Source organism: Bactrocera latifrons, unplaced genomic scaffold (genome assembly GCF_001853355.1).
Source record: "Bactrocera latifrons isolate USDA-ARS-PBARC rearing strain unplaced genomic scaffold, ASM185335v1 scaffold_129, whole genome shotgun sequence".
In the NCBI taxonomy this organism is placed as follows: Eukaryota; Metazoa; Arthropoda; class Insecta; order Diptera; family Tephritidae; genus Bactrocera; species Bactrocera latifrons.
The window spans coordinates 98,254-124,162 of record NW_017534730.1 but is presented as its reverse complement, the minus strand read 5'-3'; the positions used below and the strand labels follow the sequence as shown (position 1 = coordinate 124,162).

General features: G+C 35.1%; 1 long non-coding RNA gene across 1 annotated transcript; it reads left to right on the top strand.

Annotated features, from left to right (window-relative positions):
• Positions 1–265: 265 nt before the first annotated feature.
• LOC108978880 lies at positions 266–3,682 on the top strand. The gene is made up of 2 exons (XR_001994143.1): positions 266–424; positions 3,252–3,682. It is a non-coding gene; the product is annotated as an uncharacterized LOC108978880 (long non-coding RNA).
• Positions 3,683–25,909: the final 22,227 nt, after the last annotated feature.

The window sequence follows — 25,909 nt, the reverse complement described above, 5'->3', positions numbered from 1 at the left end:
ATTTATGTGGAGCAACAAGTGGCCGTTGCAACCGAGACGGAACTACCAACTTTATGTGCGTGTGTGTGCTTGTGCGGCTTTTGAGTGTTAGTGTTTGGCTTATGCACTCAGACGTCACACAATTGGTACGTCAAGGCTGTTCGGTTGCTGCTTAGACGCTGTTAACTCAATGTGAGCGGCAGCCGAGGAAACGAGACGCCACTTCGTAGCCGAAATGCGATGGACGAATTGTATTTCTGCAAAGTGAATAGCAGCGACACGACAGTCGCGCTGTTAGTAAGTTCCACTTAAGACGTTCGAGCCATTTGAATACAGTTTAAGAAAAGTGCTCGTGTGAACAGCACCGAACGGCGGTGTTGACGGTGTTTTAAGACGTTACTTGGTTGGAATATATTTCAGAAGTTTGTTGGCCAACGCTGAAAAAGTTAGTAAAAAAAACAAGTGTGTATAATACAATATGCAAATTGTATATGGATCGTGTATTTTGAAAAAAAAAAAAAAAAATTAAATGGATATCTAAAAAAACAAATTGATATTTTTTAAAAATAATTTATAAACATATGGAATTAACAATAAAATAATTTTAAAAATACGCCAGAGGCATCAAAGTGAAATACTTCTACAGTCGTCGCCTTAAATTTTTTTATTTGCTGGACTCAAACGTGGATTAATTGAAACTGCATAAAAACTGTGTCTATGCTTTAATAGTGAAGCTTCATGTTTGAATTTTAACTTTGAAATAAAAATGTCACACAAAGACCACTAAAATTTTAAAAATGATATTGTTGTGTAGTCTTTTGACTCATTGCCTAGTTGTGGCAGGAAAGGACTTCAACGAAAAATTTCTTTTCATTAAAAAATCCAAAAAATTGTATAAATATTATAATTTTTTTTTTTATAAAAAAAACAAATAAAAAGTATAAACATTCCCTTTTATGAAACGAAAAAAAAAAAAAATATATTTATAAATATTTTAATAATTTTTAAAATAAAAAAATTAAAAGAATACAGAAGAAAATATTAAAAAAGAAATATAAATATAAATATTTTAAAACAAGAAAATAAATATTATTTTTTTTACAAAAAAAAAAAAATGTTTAATATTTTTACAATAAAAAAATTATAAAAATATTAATTTTTTATAGCAACAACAAAAAAAAAATTTAAAAATTTTCATTGAACTGAAAAAGTGAATTTGTACAGCGAAAATACTGCTTTCAAAATATATTTTTTAATATCTTTTTTTAACTTATGAAAAATGTACCAGCTTTTACTTCCTAAGCAACTTTATATAARGAAAGTATTGTTTGAAATATACAATTAACGGAGAATATATGATTCAAAATAACATGAATATAAAAATGTTGATTTTCTTAAAATAAAATATCAAAAAAAAATATATATATTTAAAAATCTAAAAATATATTCCATGCAAAAGCGATTTCGATACAAAAAAAAAAATTAAATGAATATTCAGATATAACTTAACTTCACAAACATTAAATGAACAAAAATGTTAACTAGAAAGTAAAAGATCTTGATTTTATTAAAAAATATTTTGAATAAAAAATTTAAAAACATATATTTCAAAATTAGTTAGGATATTTCTTAGTTCGAAAAAATAATTTCAAAAAAGTCATTTTCAAATAGATTTTCTAAGCTTCAAATGGAAAAAAAGATTTAAAAGCTTTTACTGAAAATTAAAAAAAAAATAGTTTGATTATGATAAGAAATAAAATATTTTTTAATGAAAAATTGAAAAGAAAACTTAAAACATATTTCATGGAAAATCAGTTTTGGTATGAAACAGAACAAAATAAAAATTCCATTAAAAGTATTATCAAACAAATAAATATAACTTAGATATTCTAGGCTTAAAATGAGAAAAAAGTTAAAAATAGCCTTTCTGAGATTTAAAAAAAATTTTTGATTATGGTAAAAAATATACAAACATTTTGTGTGAAAAAATTTTAAATAATATCAAGTAAAATAAGTTTTAAGACAAAACAAAAAAACAACCAAACCTTCCAAAAAAAGGTGTTTTCAAATAAAACAGCTTGAATTGAAGAGAGTTCAAGAAATAGTTTTACTGAAAGAAGCTTTATCATATTTTTTTCTAAAAGATTATAATTTTTCAAATACTGAAAATTTTTTAATTTTCTTCAGCTTTTCTACCAAAAAAGGTGACATTTTTAAAATTATTTTTCCGTTACTAAAATAATATATTTGTTTGCTTAGAAAATAAAAGCCGATTTGTTGAGAGGTAAATGCAAACCGATTTTGTGGTAAAAATTTCGTATAAAGAGAATAAATCATGATTGCCATGGGTAAAAGAAAATTAACAATATAAATTTTGCACTCAAATCCTAACCCAAAATATAAATAGTATCAACTGAAAACAGAAAGCAAAATAAAATCACATTTGGTTTCCCTAAACATTTCAATTACTGCATAAAACTTGTGAATCTTTGTGCGAAGTCAAGAAAACGCGCGTTCAACTGCAACTTGCGCGCGAAAAGAAAGTTTTTTGCCACATGAACGTGCAGCGCGCTGCATCACCCAACAACACAGCTCGCCTTGCGGCCGCAACAGAGCAAACCTCCTGCGCCGCGCTTGCTTGGCGCATAGCAAAGCATTGCTGTTGTTGTTTGTTGAAGCCATTTTCACGTTTGCCTGCATTTCAGTTTCATTCAGAGGCGCAACAAAGCGCATCGCCAACACGAACTGTTTGCCGCATTTGGCGTTGTTTGGTGCAGTCAACTGCGCTTGATGGGCAGGCGACAGCGCAGCAAAGACATGACGGCGAGCAGTCAGCAGCCGGACTGATTTTTCGAGTTTTCCAAACTTCTACCTCAGCCACTTGCAACGCTCAGCGGGCTGACAGGCGACTTGCTACTTGCCACAAACGCTAGGCCGCTGACTGCATGGCGGCTGCGGTGCGTTACACTTGCCGCATGTCATCAACAGCGCAGACTACGAAACAATGGCAACAACGTCGCTGCAATCGGACGTGCAACGCGAGATTTTCATTCCGATTTTGCAGCCGTTCGAATTCGAAGACAATTTGTGCAACACTATGTGCGCCAACTGCAGCAACAGCAAAAACACAGCCGCAGCCGCAGCCACGCGCTGTCTGCGAGATCTTGCGTCTGATTGCGGCGCCTGCGTTGTTGTTGTTGGCTTTTTTTTTTGTTTCTTTTGTGCTCCATTTTTGCAGATATTTCATGTTTTGCTCTCATTTTCACTTGCAGCAGCTGTGTGGCAGCAACAAATTCGCAACAAAAGTGTAAATAAAATCAAAAGTTGAAATAAGAAAATAAAAACAAAAACAAAAAACACAAACGAAAATAAAAGCAAAGTGCGCAAGCTGTGTGTTGTAATCCAAAGCAAAGCAAAGCAATGAGAGTCAGCGCGCGTTGCGAGCAGTGAGCGTTAATATTTGTAAATAAAACGCGGCATTGCAACAACAGTGCAGCAGCAACAAAAACAAAAGCGAAAAATAAATTTAATCAAAAATTGCAAAATCTGCACGCGGCTCAGCTGTGCGCCAGAGTGTGTGTGTGGAAAATCTCTGCGCCGAACCAATACAAAAACAAAGCAAACTAAATTAAAACGCAACGAAAGCGAGTCAGTGCAACAGATAAAAACGCCAGAAGAAGTGAAAAACAAAAAAAAAAAAAAAGCAAAAAGTGAAATTACCGAATTCAGCGCCAAACGCCAAACGCCAAACGCTGAACGCCGACTTTAACTGTCCACTCAGCGCGTGTGTCAGACCGTTGCTTGCCGATTGCTCGTTAAATTTCGGCATTAACTGGAGTCATACTAAATTATAAATAAAATCAACAAAATAAACAATAACAACCAACCGAGCAACCAAACTAGCAATTTACGGTGTCGTTTTATTGCGACATTTCGCATTGCTGTGGGGCGTTCACAGCTTACATTTGATTACTCTTTCGGCAATTATCCGCCTTTGGAACTATTCATTGAGAGAAAATTACAAATAAAATGGGTTTATCGCGTGGATTTGTGGTGCCATTATGGTACTTGGCGTGCGTTTGCTGCATCATTCAAACAGGTGAGTTGCATTAATCAATTGTTTTTCCCCATTTTTTTCTGGTTTTTGTTGTTGTTGTAGTTAAATTGCGCGACACGCTTGATTTAGAATGCGAATTTCTTGCATATATCGTTGGTCATACACAGCCTGTTGTGTGTTTGTTTGCAGGAACTGAAATGAAAGCGTTGCGAGACAAAAGACTTAAGACACGAACTTGCTGAAAAATATAGTCTACTAAATGAATTCAAGAAATAACTTGTTTTTTTAAGAAAGCTAAGAAATTGAATTTCTTACCAGCTACTTTTTTCTAAGTGAAAGTGAAACCAAAACAAAAAAAATGATATTCAACTGTTTTACTCACAAGAATTTGACTAACCTTTATCTGTATATAGGCGAAATAATCTCTCAATTTTTGAGATATTACTGTGAAATTTAACACAAGTCCTTTTCTCATCAAGAAGCTGCTCTTTAGTTGAAATCGCTGATATCGGACAACTTTAGCATATAGCTGCCATACAAACTCAACGATCGGTATCGAGTCCTTGTAAGGAAAGCTTTGTCATTTGACAAGATATTGTCACGAAATTCGGCACGCGTTACTGTGTAAGACAATAGTGCAATCTCTGAAGAAATGGAGCTATGGAAGATATAGCTGCCATACAAACTGAACGATTGTAATAAATTGCCTGTATAGAAAACTTTTTTATTCGTTGAGATATCTGCATGAAATTTGGCATGGATAATTGCCCAAAGCAATGGTGCAGTCTTCAAAGAAATGAAGTAGATCCAATTGCTGTAACATTTAGCTGCCATACAAACTGGGCGATCTGGCTCAATACATAGATGATTTTATGTATTTTTATGACACAATAAATGCACCGGTGAAGGGTATTATATCTCCAATGTAGTAGAGCCGAGTTGATGGCATTATTTTCTAAGCTCTACCAACTCGAGTCGAATGTTTAAAGAACTCTGATTTGCCTACATAATGCAGATGGAGAGTTTATAAAATATTATAACAAAGGTTTAAGGATTTTAATTACAATATTAAATTACTCAATTAAGTAAATGCTACCTGCAGCTTCTTAAATGAAAAATAACTCTCTTTACAACTTAATGCCAACAACTTCTGAACAAGTTGCTTTCCAACTGTAAAAAATCATTGCAAGCACTTCGTCAAACAATCATTTCGAGTTGTTGCATTCACATCATTAACAGCATCAGCGCCAACCAACGCCTCCGGTTGGCATGCCGCCGACCCAATACCCCAATGAAACGGCAAGGCAAGTGAGTTTTCTCATCAAAATACCTTCATATTTTCGAACCAGACTTGCTTCGACGAATGGGCTTGTGCGGTGGGGAGTAATTTCGGCATACCGCCTCGAAATCACGAAACATTTTTTTATTGTAATCAAATTACATGCAAATAAAACGAGCTTACACCGACGACACCACAAGGTACAACAGAAATTTGTGTTACTGTGTTAACATGCCTTTGCATGTTTGTGACTAAAATAAAATAGAAGTACAGTTATAAAGCTTGTTTGCTAATTTACAAACGGGCAATGCGAAAGAACAATCGTAGGGAGGCGGCCAAATGCAAATAAATTTGAGCAATGAAACTGTGCGCATTTGCATGTTTGGCTGCGCTGTGCCATGCTTATGCTGTGTGGTGACGGTGCAGAATGGCCACAGTGACAAATAACCAACAGCCAAGGGCAGCTAACAACAATTGGACAGCAGTTTAACAAGCAGCGAACAGCGGGGTATGGCGAGCGGTGAGCGGTGAGCGACTGCAGAAATGAAGCCAGAAAGCAAAAGTGTGTTAATGTCATTGGAGGTTACCGTTGCTGTTATTGTTGTGCGTGTGTTTTGTTGTGCGCTTTGTTGTTCTATTGTCGCTTCTGCAACGGCAGAATGAGCGGTCAAGTGATACTGGTTTTTAAACGCAATTTATACTATTTTGTTTTGTTGTTGCTGTTGTGCTTTTTTCGCTTCTGAATTGTTGTAGGCAAACAATAAGACAACCAAAACAGCTGTACGTACAAATTGCTGAAAGCGAATGATGGCAAAATAGAAATAAATCAAATAGCTGTGAAGAAGCGCTAAGGTTGTTCAGAGCTAGCGCCTGGTTTTTGTTGCCACAATCAAAATGAGCAGGTAAATTTCAGCAAAAATTAAATGAAACGTTGATTTGGTTGCTTGGCTGACAGCGTCTCAAATGCCTATTGCGAATAAAATAGCAAAAAAAAAACAACGTTAAATGTAAGATAATGAAACAATTGCTTTAAGCACGCGACTCAAAGCGAAGCTCGAAGACGCAGCTTTTGATTGTTTTTGGTTTCATTGAAACAATACTTTGGCGATTGCGTGATTTGTGTGTGTATAATGTTGTAGTTGTTTTTAATCCATAGGCCGTTTGTAATCCTCAGTTAAGTTTAGTAGTGTTTTGTGTTTATTTTTAAAATATTATATCATTGACTCATTAGCAAGCCGAGATTGTTGTGATTGTGAAATGCTTCTCAGAAACTTAGTTAATTGAATTGACAAACGTTGGAATGAAATCAGCATAGAGTCAGGGACTTTGTTATTTTTTGTATAGTGTTTTTTATATTCAATATTCCTTTCTATAGTTTTGCTTCCGCCGTTTTCCAATAGATGTCTCTAGGGTCAAGCTGGTCGATTAAATCGATTAAATCGTTTCATATCGATCTTGTTGGACATTTGTGTCAACATTAACCCAACAAAATATTTGTAGAGATTGCATCCCAAACTTATTCTCAACTGGAAATGTCATTTTTGTAACCGAATTACTCAACGAATTATGATAATAATATTACTTTACTACTACCATCTTGTAGACCTAATATAATAAATGTATTTACTGCTGTGTAAAATATCAAAACAAATTCTTGAAAATATATATTCAGGAGTGGACATATTTTTAATAGTTACTTATAAGTCATATGTACATATTAAGTAATGAAATGCAGTTAATTTCAACTAGGTGTCGCAAAATAGTATAATTTGTATAAAGATTATTTAATAATGATTTTTTTCTTAAAATGTAAGTAGATATAGCTTTAAGTCTTTATATTTTCTTCTATTCCAATTAATTTCCCTCATGTTGATGAGTACATCTTATTTTCTAGAAATGAAAAAGTTGTGATTGGGCGAGTAAAAGAATTTCAGCAAACTATTCCATAATTGCAATTTATTTATTTATTTAGTTAAGTCCATGAACATTAATTCTTACAGACTAATTTATCATATCCAATTGCCGTATTAGTGCTCACTTGACAAAGAAATGATGTAAAAGTCTCCTGAAATTTTTTCCAGGTAAGCTGGACAAATTTTCTTTTTAATGAGAATCGTGGTGAAATAAGCAAAAATAAGATTGTCGCCAAACTTAAGCGAATTTTTAGAGACTTTTCCTTATTATGTGTTTAAATCGATCCTTATTTCAAAATATATAATTTTTGGTTTGAGGGAGGCATGCCATGTGACGTCCAACTTTTTAAAGGTTTGTTCAAATTTGTGTTTAAGACTTGGACTTGGAAGAGCTTTAAGTTTATTGTCATTTATTAATACACGTTTCGAAGAAAATATTGTGTAGCAAATGAGTTACAGCGTTCCAAACACAGCCGCCTCGAAAAACGAAGCTCACACTTTCTACACTATTCCGGATGATTAGCTTATCTGAAACAAAAAAATTAGCGGTGTTTTAATATGTAAGCTTGAATGCACGAAATTATCAAATAAATGTAGTGAAAATTGAACTTTTGGTATTTAGAAAAAATGGTGCGATTTTTATGAATTTTGGATTGATAATAATTCATTCCATGCAATTACATGTGCTAAGTGACCCTAAAAGTTTCTAGTAATTCAGTCAAGCCGTTTTTGAGATACGTTAGAGGAAAGTTTGAAAAACACAGTATTGAGAAAAAGTCGTTTAAAGTTTCAAGTCAGCTCAAACAATAGCCGAGCAGTTTCTTCTTCTAACTGTTGTATCATTAAAACGATTTCGAACTTTTAGAAATCACTTTACCATCGTATTGTAGAAATGTTAAGAAAGCAATTCTTGAACAAAGCATCGCTTTTATGAAGGCATGAGATGGGATGACTTCTTAAAAAGTTAAGTAGAAACTGCACATTCTATTCAAAAATGGCTTCCAAATCTTGTTGTTGTATTAAAACTCCATACTAAACTTGTGATTCATTCTTATCCATTTTGTTTCTTCGAAAACTTTCTAAAAGGCAATAAAAATATATTTTAGAAAACGATGACTGAATGAATTGCTTAATTGCCTTGGCTAATTGACTTCATTATACAGTCAAATATAAAACTTTGCATACAATTATGTGCAATTTTTTTATAGAGAGGGCGCTAGAGATTAACAAAAATTACTAACTAGAAACTTTAGATTTCATTAGAATAATAACTGATCTCTATCTGGTATCGCACAGGACCAAAATTGGTCTATGCGTGGCTTATTGGCCTACCAGATTAACATAACCTAACCTAATCTATGGTTTAAGATATTTTATAAAGTAAAATATTTTTAATTGATTCAAGAGCATGCCTGTAAGGTTCATTAGAGGAATAGAACAGGCTACATACAATTAGAAAGTTGAAAAGTGAGATTTTGTCTATTTTTGTAATTTAAGGATCGAAATTCGGGCTTAGGGTAGCTTAACTTCCGGCGGTGAGTTTAACTTATAAGTGAATTTCAAAATAAAAAAAGGGGAGTTCACTTTTTCAGATGAACTTTTATTCATTGATCCGTTTTGTCGACAGTGGAGTCTAAGTAACCGGAACGGACCAGATTTGTTATTCAATCAAGTACTATCAACTCGGCACCATTCCTCGAAATTGTTTCAGCAATTTTTTTTTTTCAAACCAACAAATATATTTCATTAACTTCATGCAACTCTCTAATGCAGTTCCTCCTTAGATCGAACAACATGACTGTAGTTATTACAAAATGCTTTGAACATTGAGTTCTTTTAATCTACGGCCAAATTATTATTTGTTTTTCACACTCACACGTTTGCACCGCCACTTGCCACAAGTATGCACAGACATGCATGCACATAAGTAAGTTGGGAGTACCACCTGCCGATAAGGGCACTTGAATATTTGCATAAAATATTATTAATAAAATTTCTCACCAACTCGAGAGGCATGTTGTATGTATGTATTGCGGTATATTTTAATTAAAAATATGTATATATAAATTTAAACATATGAAGCTATACACAACCGAGTGAAGTAATGCCTTCAACACATAATCACAAGCTGTATGCGCCTGTGTTTTCCTTGCCTGCACCAAGAGCGTGTTGATTTTTTGTTGCCCATATGTTGGGGTGAGCATGAGAGCGTTGTGATTATTTGCTTTTAGCGCCTCTTCGCTGCGCACTTTACAGTTAATTTATGCACAGACCTGTGCTGTTGCTTGAACTATATTTTCAAACATTGACTTCCCACTATTGTTGTTTGCTGCCGCTGCTGCTTTACTTTGCAGCGTATCACTTACACCTGCCATGCGTTTTTATTGCTATTGCTGTTGTGTGAAGTGAAAACATTTTGAAAATCGTCTGAAACAATTTCGAGTGATTACAGCGCTTGTTGCGATCTCAAGTGCTGCTAAAGCCGCGAATTCATCAGTTTAGTTTGTTTTCATCTTTTTGTATGTTTATTTGTTATTGCTGCGCTGGTGTTGTTGCTTTGCGGTTATGCTGTTTGCTGCGGCGGCGCAAAGTGTTTGAAGTCATTGCACTTCTCACCGCGATTGCTAATTAATGAACAGAAATTGCAGCGCACACAAAGGCGAATATAATCCAATAAACAATACAAATGCATAGACACCGTTATGTGTGTGTGTGTGTGTGTGTGCGTGTGGCAAGGGTGTACAAATTGTGGTGAATCGAATGCGATTTTGAAATGCATGTGTGCTGTGGCTGCTTTGAAAATGGAAAATATCAAACGGTTGTTGTTATTGTGGTGGCAAGGCACCCAGCGTCGCGGCAGTTGCATGGCGAACGTGCGTTGTACAATATATTGGCATTTGTTTTGCACCGCAGATGGTGGCAGCGCTGCAACGAGTGCGTTCATCTCGTTGAACAACACAAACACAAATGCAATTTTATGCGTCTTTCGACTGAGTTGTATGCTTTTTGAGCCTGCTTTTTTTACTTTTACTATGATTTGTTTTGCCAATTTTGCTTCACTTAAAACTAAACTTTATTCAGCGCGAGTTCTTCAGTTTAGTAGAGCTGACTTTTCTTTTAAATGAACAATTGATAAATCAGCTCATCTCATTGCCATTGCCACTGCGATTGTCGCATATAATAAAAGCAGCACTTGAATGCTCAAATAATAGCCGCAAATCCAGCACAATGTTCAAAAATTTTCAAAACACATTAATTTCGATTATCGTTTGGTCGCCAATTGCTAGTGTCAATAGCGACAGCAAAGTGATTTTCACGGCCAACGAAAAGTAAAAGTGCTGAGACATCTTTGCTACCACAATTTGTTAACGGCTTCGCTTGCGGTATCGTTTCCGGCTACTAGTAAAGCGAAAAAGAAATTAATGAAACGACTTGCCTGCTCTTCTGCCGCTGGCGCTGCGCTACTGAAACGCTTAGCTTTGCCTACGCAGTGGTATTGAGTTCATTAATAATCATTTGTGTCGCGTTTTTCTTGCACTGCGAAACAAAATACCAAAGACTTAAGCAACGAACTTGCAGTGCAGTAACCGGTTGAACCATTACCATTGAAAGAGCGCGTTCACTGAATATTTAAAACTGTGTTTTTTGACGGCCGTTGACGGATTGTGCGTCCCTTAGGCTGTTTCATATAAAAACATATGCCTAAATAACTGTATGAGCGCATGCTATATGCTTTTATATATTTGTATATTAAAGCTAAAACGCGTCGATTCTCTGACATGAATACTGTGCTACTATTTTATGTTCATTGGGGTACTTATCAACTTTAGAATGAAAGTCAGTAAGTAAGCGCGTTAAAAATTACTTTTTAATTAAAAAAAAAGGCAGAATTATTTACGGACATCATTTAAATGAAGCAAAAGCACATAAAAGACGCCCAGATGAGCGAGCACACTTGTGGAAATGTTCCAGCTGCTTGCTAAATTCTGTTCGATATTATAAACAAAGCTAAGCAAAAATTATTGCAAAACCCAAAATAAAGCAAATCATATATTTAGCAACAAAAAGCGGTAATATTTTAATTTTTGAAACCTGTTTGCGCTTGATGTTTATTTATGCAACTTTTTGTTGCTTATTTTTCGGTTTTATTTACAACAAACTTCTTTTTTGTATTTTATATTGTTTTAAGTTTTTTGTTGCGTTGTTATGTATATATCGCCTTTAGCGTGCACCGGCATAGTAATGAATTCACCAAACACAGCAAAAGCAACGATGAAGCGTATCATGAAATAAACAGCCAAAAATAAACTTATAAATGAAGAAAAAAATAAAAAATACAAAAAATAAAAAAAAAAAAAAAAAAAAAAAAAAAAAAAAAAAAAAAAAAAAAAAAAAAAAAAAAAAAAAAAAAAAAAAAAAAAAAATAAAAAATACAAAAAATTTAAAATAAAAATAAAAGTAATAAAAAAATATAATAAAAAAATAAAAATAAAATAAATAATAAAAGATTAAAAAATAAAAAAAACCTTAAAACAAAATAAAAATCCCCTACTAAATCGTGTTGTTATCTGCTTTTTCGGCGCTGTGCGTTGACTTTTTCTTATTTGGTTTGACATTGCATTGCTCACTTGTGAGCTAAATGCTAAAGTTCTGAAAAGGCTTGGGCTGCTTTGTGCCTACTGAATCTTCTTTCAAGCAAGTAGTGCCGATTTTGTGTAAAGATCATTTTGAACAAAAATTTATTGAAGATTGAAGTTTTAGACTTTGAAATTTGAAATAATTTTCCCAAAGGTAAAATGCATCTAATACAAATTCTAAAAATATTTCTTATTGTTACGTCGAGGACGTCAGAGAAGTATATGTTTATATGATGAGCGAACAAGCGGTGTCAATTTAGTCATAACCGTCTGTCCTTCCGTCCATCCGTCTGTGTGTGTATATGTGTGTATCAGATAGTCAAAAAAGAAAAGAAAAAGAAAAACAAATATGTACCATTTTGGTGGACTGTAACTTTTTTCAACTCCCCGAATTTATTTATTCTTTTTTGCCTTAATAAAGCTTAAAATCTTACGTATCCAATCATTTATAGCACGACACAACGTGATTGATAGCACTGGAGATATACGAATGTGACGACAGCCATTGACAAAATACGAAAAGACTTTTTCGACTACCCAATATATGCCAACTGCTCACTCAGGTTTTGAGATATCGATCTGAAATTTTGCACACGACCTTTTCTCTTCAAGAAGTTGATCATTTGTTAATCAATCCAATGCAATTATGCAATGCATAGTTACAACATCCAAAGGTATTTGAATTGGACTACTGTAGCATATAGCTGCCATATAAATTGACCTACAAAAACCTAGATAAAGGTCTGATTAGTCCTTTATGCTATACAAAAAGCTATACAATACGCTTCGATAGAGCAAAACTTAACGATTTTTGTTGTTTTTAGGATTTTGAAAAAATAATTTAATTTTAACTGATTTTTTACTGAACCTTTAGTTATGATATTCTCTCTACATAATAATTTTTGTAGCACACATAGTATGAAAAAAAGTAAATAGCGAAATCCCAGCTATTTCATCATATGAACACAATTGCTCACTCACACTACACATCCACTAGTTTTACGCAGTGTCATCTGTCAGCTGTCATATGTCACGAGTTCACATCATAAAATAAATACTTTCCATTTCGCCTGCACTTGCCACACAATGCGTGCTTGGTTTGACAAAATTAATGACATTTCACTAGCGATGTGACAAAATTCGAATTATTTTTTTTTGTTTACGATTTGTATGCGTATTGTTTTTATTTGTACGTACATATGTTATTGTTGTGTGTAAGCAGCGTGCTTTTGCTTTCTTGCATAGGTGAGTAAGTAACTAATTTCTGTTTTGAGTGCAAATGAAATTCATTAGTAAGGCGATATGAACACGTAAATATTTTGAAATTTTATTGAAGTTGTAAGGAAAACAGCCGTGAATTAAATCGTGTTACAGTGCGTGATGGAAAGCATAGTTGAAAGTTAGTGTGGCATGTGCTTTTGGTTTTGCAATCTGATTACTGGCATAGAGCTAAAAATATATGTGTTAATTGGATTGGATTGGTATATTAAAATATTAATCAAAGTGATTTGTGGCTTCCAACTTGCTTATATTATTATGACTTCTTATATCACGATTATATAACCAATTATGCCTGAAATTCTTAGCACTTTAGAGCAATGCCTAATTCTTATAATAATAATAATAATACCCAACGATTACCCTCCTCCCGCCCAACCGACGCACGGGGCGCAATCCGCGAACGAGCGGAATTAGCCGAGTCATAATAGGCAAGAGAGTTTTAAGCGTTGCGATCTTAAGCTGCTCAGCTACAGAAACAAAAATTTCAACAGCCAAAATTAAGAATTAGATTAAAGTTTATAATTTTTAAACGTTACTTGTTAAGAGTAGATAAAATATTTTTTTTAATGGTAAAGAGAGAATCTGTTAGATCAAATGTGCTGAAATGAGAATTGAAATCGTGACATATACGGCGGAATGGTTCGTTTAACTCGAAATTTGTTCTAGAAAATTTGAAAAGCAAAGGTTTAAACTGCCTGGTAGAGCGAGCGGGAATATTAAAATTAATATCAGACAAGAGAGATGGGCTACAGACAGACCCATTGATGAGTTTTACAATAAATATTATACCAATCATTTCTCTACGACTAGCGAGTGTAGGGAGATTTATCAGTTTTAAACGGTTAATGTAAGGGGGAAGATTTAAACTGGAATCCCAATGCAAATGATTTAAGGCAAAAAGTAAAAATTGTTTTTGAACGGACTCTATTTTCTCAGAATGAACTAGATAATAAGGGTTCCATACCACGGAAGCATACTCTAATATAGGCCTCACCAAAGATGTAAAAAGAATTTTCGTGGTAAGCGGATCTCTAAATTCTTTAGACCAACGTTTAACAAAACTTAGAGCACCTTTAGCTTTAAAAACCATGGAAGATGTGCGAAGATTAAAATTGAGTTTGGGGTCCATAGTTACTCCCATGTCAACAAAACTGCATACTTGTTCCAACAGTAAGTTTTGTATTACGTATGAAGTAGGGTCTACAGATCTACGTGAAAAGCACATCGTTTTACRTTTTTTAAGATTCAATGGCAAGTCATTTCTATCACACCAAGAAACTAGGTTTAAGTCTGTTTGCAACTGACATCTTTCACTATTTGAGGTGAATGATTTAAAAAGTTTTAGATCGTCAGCATATAATAAAAAAATACGGAAAAAATGATACTTCTTGTAGTTGAGTCGTTGGTCTTTACTTTTCAATATTTCTTCTGACCGCTAATCAATCAAGCCGAGAATATGAAGATAATTTCGTAAATGCGTTTAGTTTATATCGTCATGTAAAATGCAAAACAAAGTATTATCGAAAAAAATTAAAAATCGTTTTCAGATATAATAACCAATATATAACCATTTTCTAACTGAGTTTGTTTCAATTAGAGTGTATGGTAACCAATATATAATGTATGTATAACCATTTTATAACCAAAACTCAAATTTTGTCTAAATTTAGTGAGTTCCTTCGCCTGTAAACTTATAAAAAGTGATGTTATATTATAAAATTTTGTTTCTTAGAACTTTTCCTTGTTTCAAGTAACAATTTTGATAATTTTTAAATTCTTTTTTATACAAACATTTTTTTTTTAATCAAAATTCCAATAAAAGTACAAAAGACAATTGCGCATAACTGCATTTTATCGAATCACTTACTATTTAGTATTTCATTTCACCAACACTTTATGCAAAACGCTTTCTTTTTCAAGCGCTTCAAGCTTTCCAGCCCAACACCTGCGCGCACACTCTCTCCGCAACACCGTTACTAACAGCGAATCGCCATTGTCATGGCCATTATGCGTACGTTGTGACTTTTGTGTCTCGCTGGTGCCTCATTTTATTGACATCATCAAAATGCAAAACATATGATTCGGTGTGCTCAAGCGCTCAACCTGAAAGTTCAGACACCACACCACACTGCCACCAGCAAGTCAACACAAGCTGCCGGCCACAGGCGGCTGAAGTCACTGCTCGCTGACAGCGCACACTGGTAGTTGTTGTTGCTGCTTTTCCATTCATTAAGCTATGAGCTGACCGCTGACTGTTGGGGCACATGCATTGCTGTGCGTTGTGGCTGTATGGTGTTATAGTTGTTTTTTGTTGTTGCTTGGTGAAAAACATGGAAAAAATTCAACTACCAGCAAGCGAAGCGTGGTCTAATGGGCGGCGCTGGGCATTACCTGTCAGCGGTCAGCAATAATTTAGCTCAAACACGGCGGTTGTTTCACTTAAGCGCTGCCCGTTTGCCAGTTTCGGGAAGGGAAACGCATGGCAGACAGATACGCGTGTTGGTTTGCGCATATGTAACGGTAATTTCTTCATTTGCGGCAGCTGGCAAGTGCGGCAAGCTATTTTGTTAACAAGGTGTTAATGTTGGTGTAAGTGAGCGCGCCAAGTGGTGGGGTCTGACGGATCATTTGTTTTCATTAAATAACGAGCGTAAGCGTGGGTTTGGCGGCTAGAGTTTTCAGGGGGTTCATTTAGAGACGTGTATACAAGCAATATGCGTCAACAAAAGACTTAAGACACAAACCTGCCGGCGAAAATGCAGCGATAACACTTCCTCGCGCATAAATATTTTTGTTTGCATTAATTTGCGGCATAAGTAGTGTGCTTTCCCGACTTTCCCACCGCGCGGGTCAACATTGACGGCTTACGGCACTCACGCACTTTTCTTGCAGATCTGCTGAGAGCGCGGTGCAGTAAAATGCAGCGAAAAGTTTACTCGAAAAACATTAAACGTATTAAAAATGAAAGTTTAACATAAAATTTCAACAAAGAATTGCGCAATTAAGACGCAAGCAAGTTGCGCAAGCCGAAATAATTGTGGAAAAGGCAAGCGCGACGTCTGCACAAACGCTTACCACTTTTACTTTCCGCTGCAAGCCTTTTCTGGCCAACAATAAATATTACAAAATTCTACCGCAATGCAAATAATGTAGCGCGCATGCGCTCTGCTTCCCTCAGCGCCTGCCAGCCGCGAGGAAAGTTGAGCCGCGTGCAGCTCATTTTGCATAGCCGCGTGGCTCTCGCACACACAGACACTCACATACATACATGCGCTCTTAATCAATTACTTATAATTTGCTATTACGCGCACGTTTAAACATTTGAATACCTTCAGTTTCTGCGCCCGCGCGGCAGCGGAAAGCAAATAAGCACAACGCAAAACTGCGCCACAATGTTCCACTTTCATTTTTTTTAAACGCCGACAGCCGACAGCTAAGTTGCTGGCTGGCAGCCAAAGCCGCGCAATGTTGTGCTATTATTCAAGTGTTTGCTGGTATGTGTGCGCGTGTCTGTTACAGTGTGTTATAGTCCACTTCTATACATTTAAGCCGCAATTGCTTGCTTTATTTGTTTGCTTTGAGGTTTTGGAATCAATTTTTTTGTTTGTTTTTATTTCCATTGATTGGTATGCCTTTAATTATCCACATATATGTAGTTGCCTATTGATATCGATTGCGCAAATCAATGGGGGAAAGAAGCTCATGGTGTGCCCTGAAAGCGGTCAAAGCATTGTCTGTCCAGCTGCTTTGGCTTGACTTCACTCGGTTACACCCGTTGAAGTTTCAGAAGTCTTTGGAGCTCAAGCTTGGATATTTATTGTATTAATAGTCGGCACAGCGGCTTTTAGCATACCTTGATGCTTGAAAGATCTATATACTTACACGACTTGTTCTACTATCTGCCAGAAATTAGTAGATCGTTTTACTATAGAAGGTTCTCAAAAGTTCTTAGCAGCAGATACTTAACACCCTCCAGTGATTGTTTTATTAATTGTAGTTATATATTCACTCGCTTATTTTACAGAAGGACATATATAGAGTATTGGAAACTTACTCCACCTATGGTTCTCAGACACCTAATAGTTTATGCTTTTTTATCCGTCAAGTTAAATATAACCCCGCTGTTCATTCTGAACCCATTCTTGAACTTTGCTAGACAAACACAACATCAGTTTCTGAACTTTTTTCACATTAATCATTAGTCATTAAGAACAGAACTAAGAAAAAGAGAATTGCTAGTGATGACCAATTTATCTCCTGAAATTTAAAATACATTAAGAAGTTTCACTCTCAATTTATTATATGTTGGCAACTTGTATTATAAAGTTAGTGTGGCCTGAATATTATTAAATAACAAAAACCAAAAAGAAGCGTGAACTTCGATGGCACCAAAGCTTTAATACGTTTCGCAGCTGCATTTCTTATAGCTTGTAAAAGATCTTTACCTTGATTTTGATCGGAGAGTTTGAATGGGAGCTGTATGCTATAGTTATATGAGATGCGTAATTTTTCGAGATATTGAAATTTCGTGTAGATATCTTGTCAAATAAAAAATGTTGCCATACCAGGACTCGAATACGATCAGTTTGTATGGAAGCTATAGCATATAGTGGTTCGATCTTAACAATTTCTTGGGATATTATAGCGATGCCTTGTATAGGAATTCCTGTCCAAATTCGTGAAGATATCTCGTCAAATTAGAAAGTTTTCCTTACAATAACTTGATTCCGATCGTTCAGTTTATGTGGCAGCTACACGCTAAAGTGAACCGATATCGGTGGTGCCGACAAATGAGCAGCATCTTGTTAAGAAAAGGACGTTTGAAACATTTCGAGACGATAACTCAAAAACTGAGGGACTAGTTCGCACATACATTGATAGAAAGGCGGATATGGCTAAATCAACTCAGCTCGTCTCGAGGATCAATTATAAATATGCTTTATAACGTCTTCGAGGTTTCCTTTTGAGTATTACAAAACTGGTTCCACACTTAATCTATGTCGATCAGAGGATAAATACAAATATATTGACAACAGCGCCACCTGTCGATCGGTGTATTAATCTAATTGCCACATTTCCCAATGAATTTTATTATGATTTATGTTTTAAAAACATTTTTTTCAAAAACACGAGTTTTCGAAAATTTCTTACTACTTCGCCACCTGTCGGCAAGCCAGTTTTTGTCTTCAAGTGCTTGTAAAACATAAAACCATATACCGCATATATGACTTTGCATCCGCTCTTGAGTTCAAAAATTATAGTTTTAAAACCTCGTTACACGTATATATTCAGACGTTACGCTTTAAAAAGTAAGAAAAAAAAAAACCATTGTGCTTTAATTGACGTCATACAACACCTTGTTGCATGCACTTCCTGAGTGCAACACCCAACAATGCTCGCGTTTTTCATTACGAAACTCCTGACTGGCATTGCACTATGCTTTGCCTGCATTGTTGTTTTTGTATTATAATGCAAAATCACATGTAAATATGTGTGTTTTCCGCCGGTTTATTTGCATTGTGGCTGGGCACTTTCGGTTTCAATGGCGTGAAAGTTGCTCTAATCAAATGCCGCATAATTTACGAAGGCTTGTTGTTGTTGCTTTTTTTCTACACATTCTACAAGCAGCAGACTAACGGCCTTTGCATAGAATAGCGCGGAAAAAAGCAGACTAAGCGGTTGTTATGTTTATGAGTGTGTGCGTTATACTTTGTACTTTATCTTGTTAATAGGAGTTAGATACTAAGCACAGCTGTGCGTTTGTGTGTGTGTGTGTTATGCAAATTGCTTGCGACTGCAGACAATAATTACTATGGGCATATATGCATCAATAATGTCGATGATAAATATTAATGTGCGAATAATATATTATACACTCTTATGCATTTCAATGAAAAAAACAAGTGGAATAGCTCAAGCTTCCTGCCACTCAGCCGCTCAGTAGGGTGCATACTTTACGATAAGCAGCCTTTTCCGCTCGCACACACACATATATAGATGAATATGGGCGCCAACATTTTTGAATATTCAATTTGCCACCGTCGCGCAACATGCGTAACGCCAGCCGTCCACAGGCACCTCCTTGCCTTTGCGCGACCCGATCATCAATCACGCAAAATCGCCTTCGCGTGTACGAGCATTTGTGGCGTTGGCGCTGATTGAAGTGGCGTAACGAATGACAATTAACATGAAAAATTTATGAGAATTTCGCCCAGCGCCGCTGGTGATAATTTTTGAGCGATATCTGTCATAACAGTACCGCCAAGCCACCGTTAGGGACTGTAAATACTTTCTAAAGTAAATTAAATCATTCGAGGCACCACATCAGTGCAATAAAACAGAAATGCGTGAGAGGTGCCACTGAAAATTGCTTCCTCTCCTGAAATGCTGAAAGGATTGCCATATTTTTGAAATATTTTTAACATGATTTAATTGATTTTTCGTATTAAAAAATTTTGTGTTTTGAAAAATTGTTTGAGAGAAATTGAAGAATAAATGGAAAGTGAGTTGCCATAAAATAAAGTTAATTTGGTAACAAATTAATTTGATAATTATCTACATTGGCATTTGGCATTTCAGCAAGCAAATCACTTATATTAATGGAATATTGCGCAATAGCTAATTATATATTTACTTTTGGCAATGCTAATATGTGTCTATAGCATTATTATATCGCACAAGAACTCTTAATTGGTTTTTGTCACCAAAGAGAAGAAATTGAATAAATTGATGAGTAGTTGAAAAGCAATAACGGGTTGCAGAAATTAACATAGACAAAAGATTGATCAACGAATTCAACTAAAATTATAAAATTGTCTTTTAATATCTTATAAAGAATTATATTATAAAATAAGGTATATAATCAGATAAGATAAAATAAGATAAATATATGAAGATGTCACCGCCACCTTAGATCTATTGTGAACAAATGAAAAATTATACTTATAAGTAATATAATATAATATACATATATATACATATATTTTTTCCTTCAAATTTCAAAAAGGCAGTTTCTAAATTGTTTATGGCTGTTATAGAATTATTTGATTTAAATGAAGTATTTTCCTTGGTATGTTGCGTATACGCCCCCCCTATAATAAGGCGCTGTAATAAGTATTTTATCAGCAAATAAAAAAATATAATTAATAGAGTTTTCATTTACGTGATAGTCGAAGAGCTTTTCTTGAAAAATATTCATAAGATTTAAGAGCAGTCCAGTTCAAATATTATTAAAAAAATTTCAACGCTACTGCATATGTATGTATGAGGCATTATTTCGACCTACCAATAAAAGATTATTTCTAAAACAAAAAAAAAAATATATTAATTATATTTTTAACCCTTCAACATGGTATCTTAAGTTTGCCACGAAGTTTGTAACGTTCAGTAGAAAATATCAGAGGCCATGTAAAATAAATATAAAACGGCAGCTTGTCTGATTATACTTGAACTAGCAACCAGTTTTTGAGATTCCGATCTGAAATTTAGCACACGTTATTTGCTCTCCAAGTAGTGGATAATTTATCAGAAACTCCGATATCGGAAAACTATAACATATAGCTGCCATACAAACTACACGATCGGAGTCAAGACCTTGTATAGCAAACTTTTGCATTTGACGAGATATCTTCAAGAAATTTGGCAGAGAGTATTGTCGGCAGTAACTGTGTGATATCCGCAGAAATTGTTTAAATCGGATCACTAAGGCATATAGCTGCCATACAAACTAACCGATCAAAATCCAGTTTCTGTAAGGTGTATTCTTTATTTGTGAAGATTATTAAAACTTCGCTGCAGTTTTCTTGCCTTCTCTTTTGTCTTCTTAAGCAAATCTGTATGCTTGCACTGTTGTCTACATCAAAAGTCTTTTTTTCTGCTGTATTCTTTTACTGCTGCTTAACATTTCCGAATATTAAACCAATAGAATTGATGCCACTAAACTTGAATAGACTAACTAATGACACTCAAATTGTTCGACATGCATCCAACTGCACATGCTCCTATGAATCTATCATTATGTATGCATATGTAAATGCTGCTGCATTCTGACATCAATCATCGCAATCATGGGCATTTAACGAATTATTACTATTCAAAAATATGCAAATCATTAATTACAGCGGTTCATGCCAAACAGCAGCAAGTTCCAAAAAAACAGCAAACAAATAGTCAATTCAGAACTCAAATGCCAGTGCAGCAGGTTGAGTATACGTGAGCTAAGTGGCTGCGCATGCGCATTGAATTTCTGCTTTTTTGCAGGCAAACTGCTTATTTATGACAGCGCGACACTCAGCGTGCGCAGTTTAAGCATTGAAACACACAAAATATAATATTTTACAATGCTAAATTATTGGTGATTCCATATTGTGTCAATTTATAGCATTTTTTCTAATATTTATGCACTCGCCTTCGCTGTTTTAGCAAGAAGTTTGTTGCTTAGCGCACAGAAATCAGCTCAGCGGCGGTTGTGTGTGGGTTATGGATGCCAATTTGCGTGGCATTTACATAAAGTGGCAGTGTTGTGACGCTAAAATGTGGCTGTCTACACTTGTTGGCAATATAACGGTACATATATGTGTCTAGCATTTTCTGGTGATTTTAATCGGTAATGACACCGTCAGCTGCTGATTTTTGCGCTCTAGTGTTCTTATGTTTTGTGTTTATGCTGTCATATTTAGTCTTAATGTTGTTCTTGTGTTATGCTGTTGTCAAACAGCTTTGCATAACTTTAGTTTGTGTGTATTTCTGCTATGTTGTCATACCTGCTTTATGTTTTCTCTGCTTCTCTGCTTTGAATTTTGGTTTCAGCATAACTAACTAGCCCTCGGTTTATCTATCATGTTTATCACTGTCGGCAGTGATGCTTACTTTTTGTTGTTGCAATGTGTGTTTGTTGTCATATATTTTTTCGCTTTTTTCCGGTTTTTTCCTCAGTTTGATAGTGACTAATTTGAAAAAAGCGCTTATGACTGCTAAGCAACTATTAGCAATTCAAATTGATTGTCATATAATGCGGCTTTAGGGAGATACGTTTTTGCGAATTAACTATTTTTAACAACAAATATTTTAGGAGGGTGTGTATTCAGACAAAACAAAAAAAATAGCAACGATGAGGAAATATATACAAAAAAAAAATTTTTTTTTTAAACCGATTGTTTTTGCAATTTCATATACAGATGTATATGATATATGATGTATATCTGTTTGCAAAAAAAAAAAATATTATTTTGAGCAAAAATGGAAAAGCTATTTTTACAAAAAACCAAAACCAAAAATACTAATATTTAACACAAAATTCAATGATTTCTATTTTCAAAGTTTTTGTAAGTATTTAAAACAAATTAAATAAATAAGTTATACAAATTTTGAAAATGAAATCGAAATATATTCCACTTTTTGTAGAACTTATAAAAAATTGTGATTGTTTGCTGCCAAAGCGATTTTTATTTGAACTATATGGTAAACTAATTTATATTTATACCCTGAACAGGGTATATTAAGTTTGTCACGAAGTTTGTAACACCCATAAGAAAGGATCGGAGACCCTATAAAGTATATATATAAATGATCAGTATGTCGAGCTGAGTCGATTTAGTCATGCCCGTCTGTCTGTCTGTTTGTATATATACGAACTAGTCCCTCAGTTTTTAAGATATCATTTTGAAATTTTGCAAAGTTCATTTTATCTTCAAGAAGCTGCTCATTTGTCGGAACTGCCGATATCGGACCACTATATCATATAGCTGCCATACAAACTGAATGATCGGAATCAAGTTTTTGTATGGAAAACATTCACATTTGACGTCGTATTGTCACGAAATTTGGCATCGATTACCGCTTAAGGCAACAATATAATTTCCAAAAAAATTGGTCAGAACGGATTGCTATAGCATATAGCTTCCACACAAGCTGAACACATAGTTACTAACAGAAATGCACCTATGAAGGGTGCTTAGCTTCTGTGCAACCGAAGTTAACGTTTTTTCATGTATTTAACAAAATTTGTTTTCAAAAAAATGTTTATAAATTTTTTTTAGTCAGAAGTATACAGCATTTGCAAAAAAATACAGTTTTTACTTACTTTCACATAAATAAAACAACAAAAATGTGATTTGCTAAAAATTTCATTAAAAATTTTGCCTGCAAAAACAACAAAAAATTCAAAATTTAATTAAAATTTTAATGAAATCTTTTCGTTTGGCATATTTCGCTTTAATGAAATTTGAAACAATGAGGCTGTAATGAAATACCACTCACATATGTATTAGCACATGCAACACGGGCAGACTGACACCGATTCTGCAGCAGCTTCCGCCAGCGGGGCGCTGAAATGAAGTTATCACTGCTGTATTTACACTCACTACCTTTCCAACGTATCTTGCAACACCATTGTAATGCCATAGCTGCATGCCAAACATACGTATGTGCGCCAAGCTACCGCCTGTTGTTGTTGTACGCTGTCGCTGACTGCTGTCGTGGATAATGATGTTGTCACTCCGCGTCAGCGCGGGCTCGCTGGACGCTCGTCAGCTTAGCATAACCTGATAGATGGCATATTTCAACGCGCAAATGTATAATATATATTTGACGCATATATATATGTATATGTGTGTGTGTGTTTCACGCACCGTTTGCCATCAACGGCAACACCTCTTTGTTATCATTTTTCGCTGCGGTTTGGCTGCGCTCGTTGTGTTTGCCCCCTTTTCGTCGTCTCTTTCATGAATCTGCTTTGGAAGCGCGGCGACAGGAAGTCAAATTTGAATATAAATAACATCGAATGCATAAATACATGCAAAACTTAGCGGGTCACTGTCTTGTTGTTGGTGAACACACTTGTTACGTGTTTTGTTTTGAGTTTCCGCTTGCATATTTGTTAATAAGTTATGACGCGCGAAAAGCGCCGTTCAAATCAGCAAATTTTTCTCTCAAATCACCAGAATCTCATATTTATGTATCCATCTTCAACTGCACGCAGCGAAATGTTCATGCGATTCGTTTGAGCGCGTAATCGCGACGCCCTCAAACATTCACTAATCTTCACTGTTACCGTTGTAGTTTTTGTTGCTGTTGCGTGCTTTTGTGTCTACCGCCACCGCTGTGGGTGCAAATAAATAGCTGATGGCATCTCACCGGTCATAACAGTTAATCGAACACTTCACTTTTCAAGCACAGCTCGCTGTGGTTTGTTGCTTTTGTTGGCATTGCTTCTCACATGCGCAACAAGCAGCGGCGATATGCAAATTTCCCACTGTGCACAGTGTGCCTATTGTCTGTGGCTTCCATTTGCTCGTCTTCATTATAATATAGCGCATAGTTTTGTTGCTGTCGTTCACTTTTGCCATTCACATTTGGCTGACTGTGTGGGTCTACTTCTGCTTCCTCTTCATCCTCATCTTCAGATGCCGTTTGCATTCAACGAAATACGAAATATTTATATGGACCTGCTGTGCTGGTTTCTTAAATTTATATTTAATGTAATTGTTGTTGTTGTTGTTTTTTCTTTTATTGAAGCGATTGCTGGATGACTAACTTATTGTGTTGTTTGCGGTTAGTTTTTAAGTGCATTTCTGTTATTTGTTGTTGCAGTGGGAATTCTTCAAGGTGTTAATAATTCTTCGATTAATTTGTTGGTTGCAATCGCATTGCTGGTGATCAATAACTGCTTGTAGAGGCCTCAAATTAATGATTTTTATTGAATACCGGGGATATGTGGTTTATATATGCTGGAGTTTGTGGTTTTAAGAGCTATCGCTGGTGTATCACGGACCCTAAAATGATGCCAGTGTGGCAAATAAGTACACAACTCTTTGAAGCTTTAACAGAGAAATTTTCCGTGAAGGATTTGGATCTGTGGTAAGAACTGCCAAGCATTACCCAAAGCAAAGGTCTTTACTTCTTCTGGGTGCTAGGTTATAAGGCATTTATGGCAATGGCTTAGTAGATAAAATTGCCAAGAGTAGTGTGCGAACTCACCTAAAAACATGATCAGCACTGGAAAACCCATGTATTGTATGAACGTAAATGATAGACCGGAAATATACAAAGTTCCTACTGGCATTTGATAGAAGGACTGTGAAAACATGGTTAGAATACTCACTGGTCACAGTCTGGCGGCAGCACACTCCTGCAGAATGGGTCTGAGAGATTTAGAAGACAGCTGAAAATGGCAGGAGCAAAGCAGCAGGGAAACAATAAGTATCCCTCGTGTCCTTGTACCGCATTCACAGTATCTATTTTGATAGTTGGAGCATTGGAGGACCACACGTAACTAGGCAGTGGCTAGGAGGCCACAGATTATACTAAAATTCGCGCTGAGCGCAGGAATACTAGAGAATGACTACTAACCTCATAGGCTTCGTAATGGAAAACCATCTGGTATCGAAAAGTACCTGATTTATGAGTGGCTCCTTAGCCTTACCAGACTAACATAACCTAACCTAAAAACCTTCCAAATTTTTCTTTTCAAGATTTTACTATTGACTGGAGGTGAAATAATTTTTGACTTTGAAAATTAAGCATCCATTATTTATACTATATGAATATCGTTACCAAAAATGCAAAACAATTTGTCATTAAAAAAAAAGCGAAATTGAGTTTTTTATTGCTTACACAGAAAAGCATAAAATTTTCAGCTTCCGCTGTTAGATATAACCAATATATAATTTATATATAACCAATATGTAACCAATATATGACTTATATCTAGCCAATATATAACTTATATATAACCATTTTATAACCAAAACTCAAATTTTGTTAC